General features: G+C 35.3%; 1 pseudogene; it reads left to right on the top strand.

Moving 5' to 3' along the window:
- The first annotated feature begins 8,448 nt into the window (after positions 1-8,448).
- Positions 8,449-10,879, top strand: LOC138889446 (uncharacterized; annotated as a pseudogene).
- The last annotated feature ends 8,025 nt before the right edge of the window (positions 10,880-18,904 follow it).

Here is an 18,904-nt window from a genome sequence, read left to right as displayed (position 1 = left end):
CAACATTTTCCGCAAAAACTCAAAACTCGGCCCCGGGCCCAATTGGTCAAAACTCGAAGTTCGGACCAAAACCCGATTACCCATTCACCCTCAAACTCGGATATGCAATTGGTTTTGGATTCCGACCTCAATTTGAGGTCTAAACCCTCAATTTTCGAAATTCCCAAATTTCACCCAAAAACACTCAATTTCCCATGATAATTCCTAGATTTTGTGATGAAATCTTCTAAAAAGATGAAATAGATTAAAAGAAATGAGTTAGAAATTGTTTACCTATGATTGGGAAGAACTACTCTTTAGAAAATTGCCTCTAGAAGTTTAGGGTTTGAAACTTTGAGAAATGAGTTGAAAATCTCGTCCAAAACTCTTTTGAACAGTTGCAGATATCGCATTTGCAATTAAGCGTTCGCAAATGCGAACAATTCATCGCAAATCCGAAGAATGTATAGGACTTGCCTTCATCGCAAATGCGAACACTTGTTCGCAAATGCGACCTATTCACATTGCGATCATGAGCTTCACAATTGCGAAGGTCCCCTCCCAACCCCACTGATCGCAAATGCGATCTTTCTTCGCAAATGTGAAGCCTGCAGACCTAAAACATACTAGCAATTTTCTTAAGTCTCAAAACACTCTGTGACCTATCCAAAACTCACCCGAGCCCTCGGGGATCCAAACCAAACATGCATGCAAGTTTAAAAATATCGTACGGATTTGCTCGCATGAGCAAATTGCCAAAATAACATATAGAACTATGAATTCAACACCAAAACTCATGAAATTCTCAAGATAGTTCAAAATTTCTATTTTCACAACCAAGGGTCCGAATTACATCAAATCTCTTCCGTTTTTCATCATTTCACAAATAAGGTCTAAAACCCATAACGGACCTGTACCGGGCTCTGGAACCAAAATACAAGCCCGATACCAACAAGATAAAATCTTATTAAATTTCCAAAATCCATTATATTTTCAGTTAAATAATTTTCTTCAAAAATTCATTCCTCGGGCTAGGTGTGACGACCCGGCCAGTCATCTCATGAATTACCACTCTATTTTCCCAATTTCTACTTTTTTATGCTTTATTTATCCGTGTTATATGGTATCGAGTTGGTCGGATCGAGTTCGGAAAGGATTTGGTAAGGTTTGAGACACTTAGTCTCTTTAGAGTGAGTTTAAGTTGGAAAAGTCAACTGGATATTAACTTATATGTTAGAGGGCTCAGATGTGAGTTCTGATGGTTCGGTTATCTTTGGTAGGTGATTTGTGGCTTAGGAGCGCAATCAGAATGAATTTTGGAGGTTCGTAGTAGATTTAAGCTTGAATTGGCAAAGTTGATATTTTGGCGATTTCCGATAGGTAAGCGAGATTTTGATATAGGGGTCGGAATGGATTTCTGGGAGTTGCAGTAGTTTCGTTGGACTATTTGGGATATGTGTGCAAAATTTCAGGTCATTCGGACGTGGTTTGGTTAGGTTTTTGATCGAAAGCATAATTTGGAAGATTTTAGAAAGTTTAGCTTGAATCCGATGTGTTTTTGGTGATTTAATGTTGTTTGAGGTGTTTTGGTGATTGGAATAAGTTTGAATAAGGTATTGGGATATGTTTGTGCTTTTGGTTGAGGTCCTGGGGCCGCGAGGTGATTTCGGATGGTTAACAGAGAAGTTTGGAATTTGTTGCAGCTGCTGAATTGCTGCTTCTATTATTTTTGCCACTGCGGTTTGGGGGCCGTAGGTGCGGCGCCGAATATGCAAGAGAGGAGCCGCAGAAGCGAATTTTTGGAATAATGCCAAGAATCGCAGAAGCGGTTAAGATAGCCACATATGCGGAGTCGCGGATGCGGAAGGCTTATCGCAGATGTGATTTTGGGCTGGTTAGTGATTTCCGCATAAGAGGAGGAATAACCGCAGATGCGGTTGAAGGACAGCAGATGTAGAAAGGCCTGGGTAGAACATATAAGTTATTTCATTTCGCGAGGTTGAGCTATTTCACCATTTTTGACTTCGGCTTGGGAGCTTTTTGGGCGATTTGAGAGGGGGATTCCAAGAGAACTTCATTGAGGTAAGGAATTTGGATCTAAAACGCGTCCCTATGCTATTATTTCATGGATTAGAGCTAGAAATTATGGAAATCAAAGGTTAAAATTGGGGAAACTAGGGCTTGGAAACTTAGGCCTTTAATTGTGGATTTGAAGAACCATTTGGGGTCGGATTTGAGAACTTTTGACATGAATGAACTTATGGGGAGATAAGGAACCTATTGATGTGAAAATTATTAAATTCCGAGATGTTTCCCCAGGGGTCGGGTTTTGGTAATTTCGGGATTTGTGTCATATATTGATTGTTTTTGCTTGGGCTTCGTTCCCTTAGCTTATTTTGACGTCCTCGTTCTGATTTTGGATAGATTCGACGCGAGTGGAGGCCGATTTGAGGGGCAAAGGCATCGCGAGTTAGGGATTTGACCAGTTCGAGGTGAGTAATGATTATAAATGATGGTCTGAGAGTTTGAAACCCCGGATTGCACATTGTAGTGCTATATTGAGGTGACGCACACGCTTGATGACGAGCTTAGTCTCTTTAGAGTAAGTTTAAGTTGGAAAAGTCAATCGGATGTTGACTTATGTGTTAGAGGGCTCGGATGTGAGTTCCGATGGTTCGGTTAGCTTCGGGAGGTGATTTGTGGCTTAGGAGCGCGATCAGAATAAATTTTAGAGGTTCGTAGTAGATTTAGGCTTGAATTGGCTAAGTTGATATTTTGGAGATTTTCGGTTGGTAGGCGAGATTTTGATATTGGGGTTGGAATGGAATTTCGGGAGTTGCAATAGTTGTTGGGTTATTTGGGATGTGTGTGCAAACTTTCAGGTCATTTGGACGTGGTTTGGTTGGGTTTTTGTTCGAAAGCATAATTTGGAAGATGTTAGAAAATTTGGCTTGAATCCGATGTGTTTTGGGTGATTTAATGTTGTTTGAGGTGGTTTAGTGATTAGAACAAGTTTGAATAAGGTATTGGGATATGTTTGTGCTTTTGGTTGAGGTCCCGGGGGCCTCGGAGTGATTTTGGATGGTTAACGGAGAAGTTTGGAATTTGTTGCAGCTGCTGAATTGCTGCTTCCTGTATTTTCGCACATGCGGTTTAGGGGCCGCAGGTGCGGCACCGTATATGCGAGAGAGGAGCCGCATAAGCGGTTTTTTGGAAAAATGCCAGGAACCGCAGAAGCGGTTAAGATGGCCGCATCTGCGGAGTCGCAGATGTGGAAGGCTTATCGCAGATGCGATTTTGAGCTGGTTAGTGATTTTCGCTGAAATGGAGGAATAACCGCAAATGTGGTACCACAGATGTGGAAAGGCCTGGGCAGAACATATAAGTTATTTCATTTTGCGAGATTGAGCTATTTCACCATTTTTTACTTCAACTTGGGAGCTTTTTGGGCGATTTGAGAGGGGGATTTCAAGAGAACTTCATTAAGGTAAGGAATTTGGATCTAAAACTCGTCCCTATACTATTATTTCATGGATTAGAGCTAGAAATTATGGAAATCAAAGGTTAAAATTGGGGAAACTAGGGCCTGGGAACTTAGGCCTTTAATTGTGGATTTGAAGGACCATTTGGGGTCGGATTTTAGAACTTTTGATATGTATGAACTCGTGGGGAGATAAGGAACCTATTGATGTGAAAATTATTGAATTCCGAGGTGTGGGCCCGGGGGTCGGGTTTTGGTAATTTTGGGATTTGTGTCATATATTGATTGTTTTCGCTTGGGCTTCATTCCCTTAGCCTATTTTGACATCCTCTTTTTGATTTTGGATAGATTCAACGCGAGTGGAGGCCGATTCGAGGGCAAAGGTGTCGCGAGCTAGGGATTTGACCAGTTCGAGGTGAGTAATGATTGTAAATGATGTTCTGAGGGTTTGAAACCCCGGATTGCTCATCGTAGTGTTATATTGAGGTGACGCACACGTTTGATGACGAGCGTGGGGTCGTTCACTGTTGGGGATTGTGACCTAGTCCGTTCCAAATGACTATTTTATCGCGTATTTTACTGAAATCTATCTGTTATCATCATGATTTGGGCTGACTGCCATATTTGGGCCTTATGCCAACTATTTGAACCCTTCGGGGATTTTACTGGTATTTCCTCACTGTTTTGACTTTTTACTGAACTCAGTCATGTATATTTCACTGTTTTTCGTACTCAGCCATGTTACTCTGTTTTAACTCTTATATGATCTTCGAAATGATATTTTGGGCTGAGAAACATGTTTTACTACTGCCCGAGTGGCTTGTGAGGATTTTTGACTGAGTAAGGCCGAGGGCCTATGATGCGAGGAAACATTTGATACTGATTATGAGGCCGAGTGCCTGGGATATGTACACCATGAGGTGGCTTGATTGATATGAGGCCGAGGGCCAAGTGATGACGCCACGAGGTGGTTTGATATTGCGCTTGGGCCGTAAGGGACCCCTCTAGGAGCCTGCACACCCCTAGTGAGTGCAAGTACCCATTGTGATGTGAGATTGAGTCCAGGGGCTGGTATTATTCTATGTGATTGCCCGAAGGGCTGGTACTATTCTGAGATGTTGCTTGAGGGGCGGATTTGTTGATACTGTGCCCGAGGGGTGAGCCTTTATGTGATTACTTTTCATAATTGACTGTCAATTTTCTACTTAATTATTGAAAAGGGCTTTTCATGAAACTACATTTGAGTTAAAGGATTCTATCTATCTTTTACCGATTTACTGTTTTTAAATGGTTTATTGCTTCATTATAGAATGCTTTGTGCCTTATGGGATTTCTTACTTTCAGTCGTTATTTACATTCGTTACTCACTGAGTTGGAGTACTCACTTTACTCCCTGCACCCTGTGTGCAGATTCAGACGTAGCTGGTTCCGTTCCCGAGTGTTGATCCCTCCAGCTTCAGGCGGACATTCGGAGTTCACGAGGTAGTTGTTGGCGTCCGCAGCCCCGTGTCTCTACTTCTTTATCACTTCTATCTCTTTTCAGATAGTTGTACTAGTTTACTGACTCAGCGGATTTGTATTATGACTTATAGATGTTCATGACTAGTGACACCCCGGTTAGGGCTGTGTATGGGTGTTCTTCTGCGTATTTATTTTATCATCTCTTATTTCGGATTTATGTTATCATGTTTAGACTGTTCTTAATGCTTAACTGTTAAAAAATAGGAAAATGGGAAGTGTCGGTTGGCCTTGTCTTCACGAGAGGCGCCATCACGACCGGTTCCGGGATTAGGGTCGTGACATTAAGGACCTCGGAATTCGATTCGGGGCATACGCCCAAATCCCATATTTTACTACGGACCCTCCAGGACCGTCGGAACATGGGTCCGGGTCCGTTTACTCAAAATGTTGACCGAAGTCAACTAAAATTATCTTTTTAAGCCAAAAATTATTATTTCTTAAATTTTTCACACAAAAGCCTTCCGGTATCGCGCTTGAACTGCGCACACAAATCTAGGAGAGGTAAAAGGAGGTTTTCAAGGACTCAGAACACGAAAACGGATTCTAAAACAAAAAGATAACCTTTTGGTTCATCACAGAACGACTCAAAACTAGCCAATCGATAAAGGTCGAATCTTTAATTAAAAGCCCAAAATCAACCAAAAAGTCACACCCTGAGCCCGCACCTCAAAGCCCGATAAAACTTACAAAATCCGATAACTCATTCAATTACGAGTCCAACCATACTAGTTTCACTCAAATCCGACTCCGAATCGATGTTCAAAACTCAAGAATTCGCTCTATTAAACTTTAGTCAAAATCCCAAATTTTCTCTTTCGAAATCATCAACCAAATGCCCAAAACGAGGATAGATTCGTGAAATATAACCAAAATTGAGTAGAGAACAATTAACCCAATCCATATGGTGAAAATTACTTCAATAATTTCTCAAATCTGAGCTCCCCAACTAAAAATATGACCAAATGAACAAACCCTCGATATTAAATATTTTTGCCCAGCTATTTTACCTCATTTTGTGTGCCAAACTATTCTAAAACTCGTTTTTGATGCCTCCAATGAATTCCTTCTGAAATTTCAGTCAGGTTAGGCTTTTGAATCACTCCATTTGATCTTATAATGAAGGAGATATGATGGTTTCAATATTTTGAAAATAGTACAAATTTTTCAATATGAATTCAGTGGCAATTTCGTAATTAATCTGGAAAAAATCGGGCAAACTAATTCTTAGTGAAACGATCATAAATTCCTCATACGATGTCGAAACTTGATGATTTCAGTTGTTATAGTTCCAAAATTACGACACGGATCTAATGCTTCAATCAAAATAGAAATTGGAGTTCATTTGATTAATGTGGTACCATTTATGCTTGAAGAAACGACGTCGAAACATAAAAAATGAGCGCAACACAACTCAAACCTACCCAAAACTCGCCCGAGCCCCTAGGGGTCCCGTCCAAATATACTAACAAGTCACATAACATAACACGGGATTACTTGAGGCCTCAAATCATGTATAATAATATCAAAATCGCGAATTGCACCTCCAATAGAACTTAATGAACTTTTACTCTTTCAACTTTCAAAAGTCGTGTCAAACCGTATCAAATCAACTCAGAATGAACTCAAATTTTACACATAAGTTCCAAATGACATAACAAATTTATTCCAATCCCCGGAACCACAATTTGAACCTGATATCATTAAAGTCAACTCCCGGTCAAACTTATGAACATTCTAAACCTTCAAATTTTTAACTTTTGCCAAATAGTGTCGATACCTTCTCGAAATGTCCAAATGCAAATTCGAGCATACGCCCAAGTCCAAAATCACCATCCGGACCTAACAAAACTATCAAAACTCTGACTGAGGTCAAGTACTAAAAAGCTAAACTTGGTCGACTCTTCCAACTTAAAGCTTCCTAGTTGAGAGTCATTCTTCCAAATTAATTATGAATAACCTATAAACTAAAACCGACGATTCACACAAGTCATAATACATCATATGATGCTACTCAAGACTTCAAATGGCTGAACGGAATGCAAATGCTCAAAACGACCAGCTAAGTCGTTACATATGACCTTCTTCAAAATTTGGTAGAGCATCCATGTGAAACCTTTCTAGGTGTTAGCCTTAAAGAAAGAACCTACTCTGATACAAATTGATGTAAACTAAGAGTCCACCAGACTGTATAGAAAATCTCGTTCTCTGTCAGTTCCCACAGAACACACACATCAGTAAGTAAATGACACAACAACATTTTATATAGAAAACTCTCAGCTCACGAGATTAAAAACTACGGCCTACACTCGTAAAATTTCAACTTCATTAGCCGAGCAGCTTTAGATTACAATCTATTGTAACCTAGGAATTAAACTCTTATAACAGTATAAGGGATCGGCTCTAACAGTATAAGGGGTAAGGCTTGTGCCTTAGGGCGCCAATTTTGGGGGGGCCTCATTTTTTAGAAATAATATGTATTTATAGGTTTATAGGTATGTGTGTGTGTATGTTACTTTTGTACTTTTTATATAAAAGGAAGAAAAACTTTTAGATATGTTAATAAAGTAAAGATTTGACGTACTTAAAATAGTAGATAAATAGTTTTCAATTTGATTTGATTTGACAATTCTACTTTTTACTCTATTCCCAACATTTCAATTTTAATATTTCTCTTTATTCTTGCTCACCTTATTTCTCCTAGATTTCTTTCTTTCTCCAAAATTTTATTATTCATCTTCCTTCTCCAAGATGTTATTAGTTCAAGTGTTCGATAATATTTTTAAGCTTCCAATAGTTCTATATTTCTATTGCTCTATAAAAAAAATATAGTATAGTTTTTCAAGATTTAGAGCAAGAATTTTGAAACAGACAAGTAACAAGCCAACAGCTAGATATTTTGGAATCAAAGTCTTCAAACTCTTGAATCAGTCATTAGGTAATATCATTCTAACTTTCTAGTATTATTTTAATTTATTATTTATTATTTTATTAATTTTACTCCATACATATTGTTTAATTTTTTTAGAATATAAGTATGTCAAAAAAGAAAATATGCATCTGGTTTTTCAAAACTCCAAAAGAAAAGAAAAGTTGAGAATTTAATAAAATCTCAAAAAGGAGCTCTTGACAAATTTTTGACAAACAATGAAAAACTAAATCGAAAAATGTAGGAGAATGTTCTGTAGATGAACAAGTTACTAACTTAGTTCAGTCAGATGATAACAAAATACAAATTGAAGAAGAAGAGGTTTATTAGAAATCTGACGAAGATTCTCAAGAACTAATAAATGAATTAAATAATAGCATTCCTAAAAGTATATATGATCCTAGTCAATTGACTAATGTTGATACAAAGTTGAGAGATTTATTAGTAGAAAAGGGACCAGCAAGAATTACTGACATAGGTTTTCCAAAGGATAAATTCTTAAGTTACTTTTCTACTACGCATTATTTTTAAAAATTAGCAAATGGGGAAAGACATGAAAGAAGATGGTTAGTTTATTCAAAGATTTTGATAGAGTATTTTATTTTTGTTGCAAGTTGTTTAATATAAATTTTAGTGCTAGTATTAGTAAACTAGCTAGTGAAGGTAGTAGAGATCGAAGAAATCTTAGTACTAAGCTTAAAACTCATGAAACAACGAACGAACATATTATGAAAAGATCTATCAGGAAAATAACGGAAATTTTTTAAGTCTTATTGAAATGATTGCAGAATTTGATCTTATTATGGAAGAACATATTCGACGAATGAAACATCATCAAATTCAAAATCATTACCTCGGACATAATATACAAAGTGAATTGATAAATTTATTGGCAAGTGAAATTAAGAATAATATTATTGAAAAGATTATAGAAATAAAGTATTTTTCAATCATACTTGATTGTACCCCAGATTCAAGTCATCAAGAACAAATGTCTTTTATATTGCGAAGTGTGGATATAATTCATCAATTCCAAAAACAATTACTGAATATTTTTTAGAATTTTTAAAAGTGGATGATACAAGTGGAAAAAGTTTTTCTGAAGTTATTCTAGATGAAATAAAAAAATATTGGACTTGATATTGATAATAAGAGGACAAGGATATGATAACGGATCCAATATGAAGGGAAAACACCAAGGAGTGCAAAAAAGACTTCTCGATATAAATCCTAGATCTTTTTATACACCATGTGGTTGTCATAATCTAAATTTGATACTTTGCGACATGACTAATTCTTGTACGAAAGCTATATCATTTTTTGGAGTAGTACAACGTTTATATTCACTATTATTTTTCTTCCACTAAGCGGTAAAATTTTTTAAAAGATAGTGTGCCAGTATAACTCTTAAATTATTATCACAAACACGTTGAAAAAGTTGTATTGAAAGTATTAAAGTAATAAGATTTCAAGCTCCACAAATAAGAGATGTTTTAAAAAAAATTAGTAGAAGTTAGTGAGGATCCAAAAACAAAAAGTGAAGCAGTTTTTTAGCAACATATGAGCTTGAAAATTTTGATTTTTTATTGGGCATGACTATTTAGTATGATGTATTATTTGCTGTTAATTTAGTTAGCAAAATTTTACAATCAAAAGATATGCATATTGATATTTCCATAGATCAACTAAGAGGTCTAATTTCTTCTTCTTCTTTTTTTAAATAGAGAAGAAGGATTTACAAATGCTATGATTTCAGCTAAGGAAATTGCATTTGAGATGAATATAGAACCTGAATTTCGTAATAAACACATAATATATAGAAAGAAACAATTTGATGAGAATGTTGATAATGAAATCACAAAGTCTCTTGAAGAATCTTTTAGAGTTGATTACTTCTTATACATAGTAGATCAAGCCATTTTTTCACTTCAAAATAGATTTGAACAGTTTGAAGTATATGAAAATATCTTTAATTTCATATTTAGTGGTAATAAATTGAGATCAGTAGATGACGAGAATTTAAAAAAATATTATTTTAATCTTGAAAGTTCCTTAAAACATAACAATCACTATGATATTGATGCTTTAGACTTATTTTCCGAACTAAAAGTATTAAGAGAAATAATACAAGTAGAAGATAATGCTCTAATTAATATACTCAATCAAATAAAAATACTTGATTCTTTTTCAAATGTGTATATTGCTTATAGAATAATGTTAATAGTTCCTATAACAGTTGCTTCGGCAGAAAGAAATTTTTTAAAATTAAAAGTGATAAAATCGTACCTAAGATCAACAATGTTCAAGAAAGATTAAATGACTTGGATGTATTATCAATTGAAAAGAAATTATTAGAAAAAATTGATTATAAAAAAAATATTAACAACTTTGCATCTCAAAAAAATAGAAGAATAGATTTCAAATAAATATATATATTATAACGTTCTTATAAATACTTAGGCCTCACATTAAACTTTTGCCTTAGACCTCACATGCACTTGAGCCGCCCCTGACTCTATTGCAAGCCTCTTTGTAATAACTCTATCACAAAGCTCACCACTTTGACTAACTCTAGCAAAACATAAACACACGTTTTGCGAATTACAGAAGATATCCTACAAGATGTTTCTAACTAAGCTAAAAAGGAATTACAAGTGAATAACATTAACAAATATACAACAATACTAAGGACACACGATGAACTCAGTGTCGGGATCTGGTCCTTTGTTCTGTTGCTACTTTGTTCTTCAAACCTTGGAGTCGATGAAGGCGGCAGCATACTTGAGAGAGACTTAATGATTTTGGTTTTGCAAGTGTGTGTTTTCCCTTGCCTCATGTTGGTAATGTATAAGTAAGGTTATTGGGATGATGTAAGCAAGTATCTGGTACACAGCATGCTCCATAAAGTATCTGTTGTATTATTACGTGTGTAGTGCAACAGTGTAGCAGCTTTAACAGCTATAAGGAGTTGACTTGTACTGTGATCGGAGGAATTGATAGCCATTTGTTCCCTCTGTCGTTTCTTTGACTAATATTATTAGAACTTGTGCCAGACATGTGACTTGTTGTTATGAGCACTTTGAGATTGTGTATCAGATTCCCTGTCTGGTTCTCATATGAAGTTTGTTAAATCATCAAACAACAAAGGCACATAACTTTTAGTCCGCGCAAGAAACTGTTTATATTCAGTAGCTGGAAAAATATATAAAATTTATATAATTTGAAAGCAGCTATACAATATCATTTTTTTATTATTTATTATAATACGACCAAGATAGAAAGGAACTTGAAGCACGAAACATTTTGTGGGCCCAAGAAGGAGGCCCATGGGAAAGGAGAATGTCGTAATCAACCCATGTGATAGAACGCTGGAGAAGCGGGCCTTAGATTGTTACAGCGGCAACTATTTCTCTTCTTCACAGCCACTTATATCTTCGCAACTTGTTTACTGGTCCAATTTCAATACTCTAAAGCCATTTTGAAACAACAGAGACACTTCGCCATTTGAAACAACAGAGGAGAGAATGAAATACCTTTTGACAAAAAAGGATTTTTTTTTCTTTTTCTTTAGTGGACTGACTTAGTCCAAATCTGAATATGACCCCTTTTTTGGGGGAGAAATTTAAAAATAGCCAGATTTCTAAGTGGAAATAGCCACAGTTTTAAAAGTAATTGAAATTTAGTCACTTTTCATATAAAGATAAATCCGAATAAAAACACTGTTCAAAATCTAAAAAATACTCCAATATATTATAATGGAGTTCCAGTATAAGTATACTGGTACTCCAGCATATTATAATGGAGTTCCAGCATAAGTATACTGGAACTCCAGCATAATATACTGGAGTTTCAATATAATATACTGGAGTTTCAATATAATATATTGGTCCAGCATAATATGCTGGAAGTTCATACACATGTGCTCCAATGTCTAGTATATTATACTAGAAGTTCATACACAGGTGCACCGATCTCCAGTATATTATGTTGTTGCAGCAACATAGTGGTTATTTTTCAATAACTTTGCAAACGCTAGCTATTTTTGAATGACCAATCCGAAAACTGACTAGCTCGTGCTATTTTTACCATTTTTGTCAACAAGTAAATGATAGAGAGTTAATTAAATGAGAAAACATCCAGTTGGCCTTTCTGAGCAAAAAATGCGACTAATATTAATATATTATAAATCAATTAATATTAAACAATTACTTATAAAATGCTACAAATCTTAGCACAATTTTTGTATGCTTGAGAAATGGGATTCTAACTTGTTCTGTGTGCTTTCCATTCACGTCGTCAACCAATGACCAATGTGCTTACTTTCTCAAAATAAGACGACAATGGATAACAAACAATTAGTCCAATAAAAATATGTCATATAAATTCAAACAAGAAAATAACCTTCTTTTTTTACAATTTTCTGATAGTATGACTTAACGACAAATGTCTTTTTATATTGCGAAGTGTAGATATAATTCATCAACTCCAATAAAAATTACTGAATATTTATTTAGAATTTTTAAAAGTGGATGATACAAGTGGAAAAGTTTTTCTGAAGTTATTCTAGATAAAATAAAAAATATTGGACTTGATATTGATAATTTAAGAGGACAAAGATATGATAACGTATCCAATATGAAGGGAAAACACCAAGGAATGCAAAAAAGACTTCTCGATATAAATCCTATATCTTTTTATACACCATGTGGTTGTCATAATCTAAATTTGATACTTTGCGACATGACTAATTCTTGTACGAAAGCTATATCATTTTTTGGAGTAGTACAACGCTTATATTCACTATTTTTGGCTTGAAATGATCGGTCCCTATTGCAGCAACATAGTGGTTATTTTTCAATAACTTTGCAAAAGCTAACTATTTTTGAATGATCAATCCGAAAACTGACTAGCCCGTGTTATTTTTACCTTTTTTGTCAACAAGTAAATGATAGAGAGTTAATTAAATGAGAAAACATCCGGTTGGGCTTGCTGAGCAAAAAATGCGACTAATATTAATATATTATAAATCAATTAATATTAAACAATTACTTATAAAATGCTACAAATCTTAGCACAATTTTTGTATGCTTGAGAAGTGGGATTCTAACTTGTTCTGTGTGCTTTCCCTTCACGTCGTCAACCAATGACCAATGTGCTTACTTTCTCAAAAAATGAGAGTCATCGTACCGATGCTCTCTCATACGATCAAACAAGGAAGATCGAGAAATTACGCAAGTTAGAATCTGATTGGGCTCCGAAAGGTCCAATCTTACAAATTGATTGACTAAGGCCTGAACATCCATCGCCATGGGCCTCTCCGCTGCTGGTAAATAAGCCAAACTCCCCAAACTCTCCGCCCGGCGACTCAAAGCATCGGCCACCACATTGGTCTTGCCCGGATAATACAAAATAGTAATATTATAGTCTTTCAGCATCTCTAACCACCTCCTCTGACGCAAATTAAGATCTTTTTGCTTGAACAGATGCTGCAAACTCCGGTGATCAGTATAGATCTCACAAGGAACACCGTACAAATAATGACGCCAGATCTTCAAGACGTGAACAATAGCAGCCAACTCGAGATCATGAATAGGATAATTCTTCTCGTGTACCTTCAACTGTCTAGACGCGCACTACTACAAAAGGACCTTTTACGGAATTATTTAGTAGCAATAATGCAATTGCCGCTAATAGATTCTTTAAGCTGAAATATTAGCGACACATGACCATTAGCTACTAAAAAATATCCTTTTACCGACAATAAAAATAATTGCCACTAAAAAGTACTAATTAAAATCAATTTTTATATTTTATCTTTCCCTCCACACCCCAAAAAATAATAATCTTTCCCTCCAATTTTTTTGGACAACAATGAATTATTCCTTCCAATTAGAAATAAGAGGAAAACCTATTCCCTTCGTTAAGCGGATACAGAATCGCGCCCAAAAACATCGAACAAGATTAACATCGAACAGAGTCACGACTATGCAAGCCTACTTCGACCAGATCTTGGTCATCCTTTTTCCCTTCATTGAACGGATGCAGAATAGCGCCAAATCCTACATCGAACAGGATTAACAAAGTTGCGACTCTGCTAGCCTACATCGATCAGGTCTCCATCAGCTTTTTCCAGAGATAAATCCTCTTCTTCCCCAGGTATAACTTCTCTTCTTACCCAGCAAGTGTGATTTAAATTGAGTTGGTATTGGTGCTGCTCGATTATGGTCAATCTTCGTCGTCAGTATTCTCCGTTTAATCCGTCTCCAACTTCTTTTTTTGTGTAGGTTCAAGATTGTTGCAGAAATTTATCATCTCCTTCAATTTCTTGTCTTTTTCGCAAAAAAAAAATCTGCTTACCAGGTACACTTTTGTAATTTTTGATATCCAACTATTGCGTTTTGAGATTTATGAAGTATAGTTTTTTTGCATATGTTAAGTCGTTTGTGATAACCGACTGCTGTTAAGTTGATGTGTGATTGATTGAATTTATTCCTCCTCTATTCCTCTACTGTTTTATGAATTGATTCCTCTGTATATTTTCTAAGGCTACTGTTATTCTTGCTACTATTCAGAAATTTTTTAAATATCGTCGATGCATATTGATGTTTTCATTGAATCTACCACTAGTCGGGATATGAATCCACTAGTCGACATACATACTGTTTTTTATTTTTGCTAATTGATGCGAGCTTTTCTTATTTTCATAAATCTGATGCCTCTGTACGAAATAAGCATATGCTCAACTTGACTTATTTGATCCTTTTGCTCTAACTGTTTTTCCGATAGGTTATTGGTTTTACTAATCAAAAAGTTTTTCAATTCATCTAACAATCTAGACTTCAACTTTCACTATGAGTGTGGCAAAACAGTGAAGTTAAGAAAAATTATCGATAGAATAAATAATTTGTGAAGTGAAGAAAGAAGTTGGACTATGAGAAATATTTGAACTATCAGCTTTTTTTTGCTTTACTTAGGGATTGTCGTACAACAGTTCATCATCTTTTTTTTAGGGATGATAACACATCATACTTCAAGAAAATAATGTATGCCTTTGAATGACCTCATTCAGATTTCTAAAATTGCAAATTGTTGTATCATTGCTGAAATTTGTAAATTATTCAGCTAGCTCATATCCATATACAGTGAGGGTTTGACAATTGTAATATCTTCAATTTTAAAATATATGACGTATGGTACTTCTATAATTTATAAGTAATAATTCTATTCTTAAAAAGTTTACGAACAAATATATAAAAACCATAGAAGAAGTATAATTTATAAGTTTAATAATTCTATTCTTAAAAAGTTTATGAACCAATATATGAAAACCATAGAAGAAATTAGAGATAGTTTAACTATTTGATAGTTTTAATAGATTTATGTTTGATAGTTTTAAATCTTAAAATGATATCTTTGAGCTATGGAATTACCTATTAATAAGATGGTTATTTTATTTGAACTATATTTTATTATTAATTTCCTCTTTTTACTAATGAATTTTTAGCTCTTGCAGTAAGTGTAGAACAAAAAAGAATATCTTGAACATGATGGACAATCCTAGAAATAAAAGATGGATGCATTGTGATAGAGTTAGTAAAGAATATTTGGATGGAGTAGAGGAGTTTATACACCATGCCTTTTCTGAAAAACAAGATGGAGAACAAATTGCATGTCCTTGTACGGAGTGTGTGCTTATCCATCAAGTAAACCGGACTATAGCATATGATGATCTTGTGATTAATGGTATTATTCCATAATATGATACTTGGTTTTGTCATGGTGAGTCTCTAAAGGGATCAAATAATTCTCAAGCAAATAATCACATCCAATCAACTTTAAGGGGCGATGATATGACAGGAATGATACATGATGCCTTTGGAGGCTTTACACAGTTCATGGATACTGACGTTAGTGAAGGGGTGACATAGAGCATAACTTACAAGAGAATATTGCTCATCCATCTGGAAATCAACCGCATCCAGAGGTGGATAAGTTTGAACGTCTCATGAAGGAGGCAAATGAAGAACTATATCCACGATGTAAGAAATTTAGCAAAATGTCCTTTTTGATGCATTTGTACCGTACAAAATGCATGTTCAAATGGTCAAATGAATCATTTAATGCTTTGCATAGACTATTGAAGGATGCGCTGCCTGAAGGAGAAAATTGCTTCCGTCTTTCTATGAGACCAAAAAGATAGTTGAAGGCTTGGTCTTAAAGTATGAAAAAATTCATGCTTGTCTCAATGATTGCATGCTTTTTAGGAAAGAGCTTGCTAATAAGAATGTCAATAAATGCAATGTTTGTGGAGCTTCTAGATGGAAAATGATGCTAGAAAAATCCCAGCCAAGGTCCTAAGGTATTTTCCTTTAAAACCAAGGCTACAAAGACTGTTTATGTCTTCGGAAACTTCTAAAGCAATGTGTTGGCATCATGAAGAGCGCAACAAAGATGAAGTTCTACGACATCCTGCAGATTCTAAAGCTTGGAAAAAAATTGATAGTAAATATCCCGAATTTGCTGGGACCCTCGCAATGTGCGCCTAGGATTAGCTTCTGATGGGTTTAATCCATTTGGCACAATACGAACTGTTCATAGTACATGGCCAGTGATTTTAATGCCATATAATCTTCCTCCATGGATGTGCATGAAAAAAGAGTTCTTCATTCTGTCCTTACTTATTCCTGGACCCAAAGCGCCTGACAATAATATTGATGTATTTTTGCAACCTCTAATAGAAGAGTTAAATAAATTATGGGGTGTTGGGGTAGAAACATACGATGCTTCTACTAATGAGATATTTCAAATGCGAGCAGCTATCATGTGGATTATAAATGACTTTCCTGCATATGGTACTCTCTCTAGATGGTGCACTTATGGTTGGTTTGCATGCCCTTCTTGTAACATAAACACTCAATCTAGAAGGCTGAAACATGGCAGAAAGTTTTGTTACATGGGGCATCGATGCTTCTTGAAATCGGGACACAAATATCGGAATGATGCGAAATCATTTGATAGGACTAAAGAAACAAGACCTGCACCTTGTCCAGTATCTGGGTTAGTACTGCTGAATCAAGTTAAAGATATAAAATTTACTCTCGGCCAGTCAAGTGAAGGGGTATGTGAGGTGATGAAAACACATGGAAAAAGAAAAGTATTTTTTTCGATCTTCCTTGTGGAAATTTAACTTGGTGCGCCATAATCTTGATGTGATGCACATAGAAAAGAATGTGTGTGATAATTTAATTTATACACTATTGAATCTTGGTAAAAAGTCTAAAGACAACTTAGAAGCTCGATTGGACCTGAAGGAGATGAAATTAAGACCAAGCTTATGGCCTCAATATCGAGCTAGTGGGAAAGCATATCTTCCTCCTACTTTTTTCACAATATCTCAGTAGGAAAAGGAGTTATTTTATGAAGTACTACAAAATACCAAATTTCCAGATGGCTATGCGTCTAATATTTCACATTGCGTTCGCAAACGAAAGTTGTCTGAGCTAAAAACCCATGATTGTCATGTTATAATGCAAGAACTTCTTCCTCTTGCCTTGAGGAGATTAGTAGATAAAAGAGTAGGTTCAGTTTTAATTGAACTATGCACATTCTTTCATGTTTTGTGTAGCAAAGAGCTAAAACTAGAAGAGTTAAACCTACTTGAAGAAACAATCCCAGAAACTATGTCTACTATGGAGAAACTCTTCCTCCCAGGATTCTTTACTGTTATGATACACTTGGTTATTCACTTGGCAACTGAGGCTAAACATGCGATACTAGTCATTATCGCTAGATGTATCCAATTGAGAGGTATGTAGAATATCACTGAATCTTTATTATATGTCTTTAGTTGTTAAATACTCTAATATCAAACTAATAACATTACTTTGTTCCATAGGTATTTGGGTACTTTAAAATCATATGTTCGTAATCGTGCATGTCCAGAAGGTTCAATAGCAGAAGCATACATAGCAAATGAGTGTATGGCATTCTACTCACGATATTTAGAGGGTAGAGATTCAAGGTCTTATTGTTCAAGAAAATGGAGTGATGAAATTGAGCATGAGACTAATAAAGAAGAATCTCTTTTTCCTACTGTTGGGGAGTCGTACGGTGGAGTAGATGTATTTGAGTTAGATGACAAAACATGGTTGCAAGCACATCAGCATGTGCTTTTCAATTGTGAATCAGAAGTGGTTGAGAATTATAAAAAGTAAGTGTTATATCTATTATTTAATATATGTATATTACTTATTTGATAACAAAATTGATATATGTGAGTTACATGTATAGGGAACATATTGCTGAAATCAAAAGAGCATATCGTAAGCGTCGTTTGACACAACATCAACTTGATCATGTGCATTTCGATACATTTCATGAGTGGTTCAAGGAGCAAGTAAGTAGTAGGACTAAGTCATTGTTTATGTTAAATTATTATCCTTGTACAAATATCCACATTTATAGTTGTATCTTTTATTTGGTTAGGTAAAGGAGTTGGAAGCCACATCTAACATCTTAAAGGATGTTAAAGTCCTAGAACAAGGACCGAGTTACATTGCAAAAAGATTTAGTGCATTCGATGTTAATTCCAAATAAAACAAAGTGAAGAGTTCAATGTGATATAAAATAGTGGTGTTATGGTCATTTCAAAGATTGAAAGTTATGCAAGTACAAGTGATAATGCTCCAAAATCTGCAAATATCACATATTATGGCAGATTGAATGATATTGTGGAGTTAAACTACTATGAGAAATTTAAGGTCATCTTATTTAAGTGTGATTGGGTTTATGTAAAGTAACCAAAGGTAGAGGAATTAAGGAAGATGACTTAGGTTTCACACTTGTGAATTTCACACACCTGACAGACTCTGGCGATCGAGAATGTCATGAGCCCTTTATTTTTGCAGAACAAGCTCAACAAGTAATAGTTATGCAAGATCCTCAAGATCATAAATGGTTTGTCCCTAGGTTAATTAAACCTCGAGACATTTTTAAAA

This window comes from Nicotiana sylvestris, chromosome 4 (genome assembly GCF_000393655.2).
Source record: "Nicotiana sylvestris chromosome 4, ASM39365v2, whole genome shotgun sequence".
NCBI lineage: Eukaryota > Viridiplantae > Streptophyta > Magnoliopsida > Solanales > Solanaceae > Nicotiana > Nicotiana sylvestris.
The sequence above is the reverse complement of the archived record's forward strand: the minus strand, read 5'-3'. Positions and strand labels throughout refer to the sequence as shown.